Here is a 4,625-nt window from a genome sequence, read left to right on the forward strand (position 1 = left end):
ACTTCTCTCACCGTCTGATAGAGTTTTTGAAAACTTCCACTATATCAACCTCCCTTTGATCAGTGGGGCATGGATATTGTGGAGCTCTTCCTGATTGGGCCTTAACAGAAGAAATTCCTCCTAGTTATTGTTGACTACTTTTTTAATTGAGTTGAGGCTGAAGCACTGGCCTAATAACTAAAGATGTAGTTAAAAATTTCCTATGGAAGAATATTGTTTTTCAATATGACATCCCTCACAAACTTGTCTCTAATAACGACAGGTAATTTCAGGGTCGACGACTAAAAGAATGGTGTGAAGGATTCAGAATCCAGCAAACCTTCACTTTAGTAGTCAACCTACAAACCAATGGTCAAATCACGATGGTCAATCGAGAAATAGTTTATAGACCCAAAATCAAATTGGACCATATCAAAAATAGTTGAACCAGTTAGAGAAGAGTCAATTGTCTTATCCATCTAGATTATAAGATATTGATAAACATAATTGTAAGTTAGTTATTTAATAACTAATCATAGACAAATAGATGATCGGAGACTTTAAACCTTGCAGTCAATCAATCGTGATAAATAGATGATCGGAGACTTTAAACCTTCCAGTCGATCGGTCGTGTTAAATAGATGACCCAAACACTTTAAATCTTACAATCTATCAATCATGATAAACAGACTACCAGAGACTTTAAACTCCATAGTTAATTGGTCGCTTTAAACAGACGATCGAAGACTTTAAACTCTACATAGTCAACATCATAGATCCGACCGATTTATTATTCAATCTAGGAATTCATTATGAAATGTTGACAAATATCCAATCTATTTATTTCGTCCAACATCACATATCCGACCGATTTATTATTTAGTCTGGGAATTCATTATGGAGATTGTTTATATATATACGACTTGTTTATTTCATTCAGCGTTCGCTTGGCGTAGTGGTTTGCTCAGCTTATTATCCAATTTGGGAATTCATTATAGAAATTATATATATATATATATTCAGACAGGGTATTTTACTTGGCATTATATTCTCACCTAGCTTATTATTTCATCTGGAAGTTCATCAAGAAGCTTACTGTAACGCTCGAAAATTCTCAAAACTATTTTAAAAATATTCTATAATTATTCTGGAATTTTTAGATATTTTTCCAGAATTTTTAGAGTAGCGGAAGTAGCAAAAATAATTAGAAAAACAAAATAGCTTAAGCGGGAATCGAACCTGGGAACCCTCGGGTCCGTTAAACCTTTAGACCGCTTATGTAACCGGTTGAACCCAGCAGGGCCGTGCTGAAAGGAAAGCGAATCAATTAAATTTATATTGGAGTTGGGCGAATTAATTCCTAAATATAAATAGGAAAATTATTAAGTGAGGAGATTATTTTCCACCGTGAACTTTCTTTCCTCACCCTAGCCACGCCGCAACCCTCCCTTCTCCTTCTTCCTCTCGGCGCCAACTCTAGGGTTCCCTCCCTAGGGCCCCAAGGTCATCTTCCGGTGACAACTCCGGCACGAGGATGCTCTTCTTCGCGAGAGGAACGCATAGACGCGAGAAGATTGTCGAAGGGGTCGTCTCCACCGGAATTTTAGCGAATAGAATTGTAAGGAAATTAGCGTACGAGGTAAGAAACCCCTCACCTGCAGTATAAGTAGCTTTCAATTGATTGCATGCCTTTAGTTTAGCTATACGCAGATTTTTCGGCACCCAGGGTGTGTTTAAACCCTCCTCGCAGATTAGGGATCTAGTTGAGCACCTCTAGATGGGTCAGACACGTTGTTCTCCTTCAGTTGGAGGCTCTAGACGTTGTCGGGTGCCTAGAGGTGGTCTCCCTATTAGAGGGGAGAGTTGGAGCACACCAAGTGTTCCGACAAAATGACTAGTGTAGCTAAATATTACCTCAGATATTTTTAACAGCTCAGTTAAATGCATTAGTAGCACTTAAATCAGTATATTAGTCTAGTTCAGCTTACATGGGACTACGGTCCAATGGGTGGGCTCCCACAGTCGCCTCTAGATTTAGATAACCTAGCTCTAGGTTCAGATAACCTAGAAACATCAAAATAAGCAATTAGTAGTTATATTCAGTATTTTATTTTCAGTGGCACTGTACTGGATTAGATATCCATTGGGCTGGGCTCCCATAGTCGGTCCCTAGGTTCAGATAACCTAGTAACCTTTCTAAATTCGGGACTTGCAAACCCGGGTCTAGTTAGGGATGCGCGCACAGCAAGTACAGTTGCCGGGCCCAAACAGCAGCATGATTACTATTTTCACTTATTATGATAATAGCTTTCAAATTCGTAACCTAGTTATGTGAATATAATTTAAGCTCAGTTTTAGCTCAGTTTTAGTTTCAGTTTCAGTTTAGTTCTCCTAGTTGATACCATGAGATAGCTCCATGCTTAGATTTTGTTATGCATGCCATGTTTCAGTATTTATACCATGTTTCAGTAATTATGCCATGTAACTTCAGTATGCCATGCTTTAGCAAATTCAGTGCATGTTTTTAAATAGCATTCTTTAAAAACATGTTTGCATCGTTGCATGTTTTTGTGAGGTAGATGGTTTCTTACTAAGCTTAAAGCTTACAGATACTATTTTCCCTTATACTGCAGATAAAGGTAAAGGGATGATGGACTAGCAGAGGAAGCTGGAGGTCAATGCAGAGATGGTGTGTGTGGCAGGAACCTGGAATGAAGATCCTTGGGAAGTTTAGCAAATTAAGAACTTAGTTTCTTTTCTTAAGATACTTTTATGCATTTCTAGTGGTTTAAATGCTATGAATTAATAAACCTTGCACTATGTCATGTTAGAATGCTAGTCAGTGGATATTAGAATGTTTTCCATGCATTGTATAATCGTTGTGTGAGGATTTGGCACGAACTAGTGCTGAAATCAGAGTTTCAGTGCGAAATCAGAAACTCTGATCGATCTACGGATCGATCAGAGTTGAGTTGTGCCACTGGATCGGTCAGCTGACCAATCCAGTCGCGAACAGAGAGTTTATGGATCGGTCAGCCGACCGATCCAGATGCGAACAGAGAAATACAAAGCTCACTGATCGGTCAGCCGACCGATCAGTGAGCCACTGGATCTGTCAGCCGACCGATCAGTGTACTCCTGGATCGGTCGGTAGACCGATCCAGCCACATCCAGAGCGTTTCTCCGTGCCAGTGCCAAGTTGGATCGATCACTGGATCGATCCGACAGCCCAATCGATTCATGGATCGATTGAAATGCCTGATTACAGTAGCAGGACATCCGAGAGGCATAGATTACCTTCCCTAGCATGTGTACAACTCCTAGGTACATCTAGAATATTAAGTTCTGATTTTACAGTAATCAGTTTAGTAAAGTTTTAATCAATCCAGATTTTCCGCAATAGTAATTTAGCACAGCATAATGTAGCGATCGGCCTTACAGCCTAGTCAGTAGAAGGCGGGTCGTTACACTTACTCATATATATGCTCGGACGGGTTATTTCACTCGGCGTTATATTCTTGCCTAGCTAGCTTATTATTTCATCCGAAAGTTTATTAAGAAGCTCACTCATATATATATATCCAGATGGGTATGGGTTATTTTGCTCGGCGTTATATTCTCGCCCAACTTATTATTTCATCCGAAAGTTCATCAAGAAGCTCACTCGTTTATATATTCGGATGGGTTATTTTGCTCAGCATTATATTGTCACCCAGCTTATTATTTCGTCCGGAAGTTCATCAAGAAGCTCACTCGTATATATATACGGACAGGTTATTTCACTCGGCATTATATTCTCACTCAGCTTATTATTTTGTCTGGAAGTTCATTAAGAAGCTCACTCATATATATGTTTGAATGGTTCATTTCTCTCGGCATCAATTACGGAGAATTTCTCAGAGCACGCAGCATGAACATATTAAGGAGTTCATTGTCTCCATAAAGGTGTCGGTGATTCTGGAGTGATGCTAAGTCACGTAGAGCAGTAAGTACCATTTAACATTGCTTTAAATATTTTTTGGACATGCTATTTCTATAAGATAACACAAGCTATAAGATAACACAAGAATGGAGCACACGGATACATGTTTACTCAAATTTACTTAAGATATCTTTTGGAAGCTTTCTATTGAGCCATGAGTGATCTATGAAATTTGGTGGGGGTTTGGAAGATAGATAACCACCTTCTCATAATTTCTTAATGACTCCTCCAACTGCATGGCTAAGAGTCTTCGCAATACGGGTGACAAATGTTTCGCTAAATGCAAGAGAGTCAAGATAAGTTCTTCCTTTAGCTTCACCTTGCTCGTCTTCCCCCACCTTATAGGATTGTAGCTCAGATCGAGCAACGCCTTGCTCGGCTTGGAGAGTAACCCGTTCAGTTTTGATATGATCTAGTTTAGCTAGTAATGATTCTATTTGTGTATCTTGGGCTCTCAACTTCTTCTGATTAGACAATAATAAAAACTCCTTAGTAGTTAACTCTTGGGTTAGTTTAGGAGATCTAGACGCATGGGATGATTTTAGTTCTTCTAATAAAGTAGTCTTGAGAGCTAAATCTAAGAAGGCTATCTCTTTTAGAGCCCTCTCCACTTGAAGCTTGGACTCACTCCTTTGTAACTGAAGCTCTAAGAGGGTGTTTGGTT

This window comes from Zingiber officinale, chromosome 6A, assembly GCF_018446385.1.
Source record: "Zingiber officinale cultivar Zhangliang chromosome 6A, Zo_v1.1, whole genome shotgun sequence".
Taxonomy (NCBI): Eukaryota; Viridiplantae; Streptophyta; class Magnoliopsida; order Zingiberales; family Zingiberaceae; genus Zingiber; species Zingiber officinale.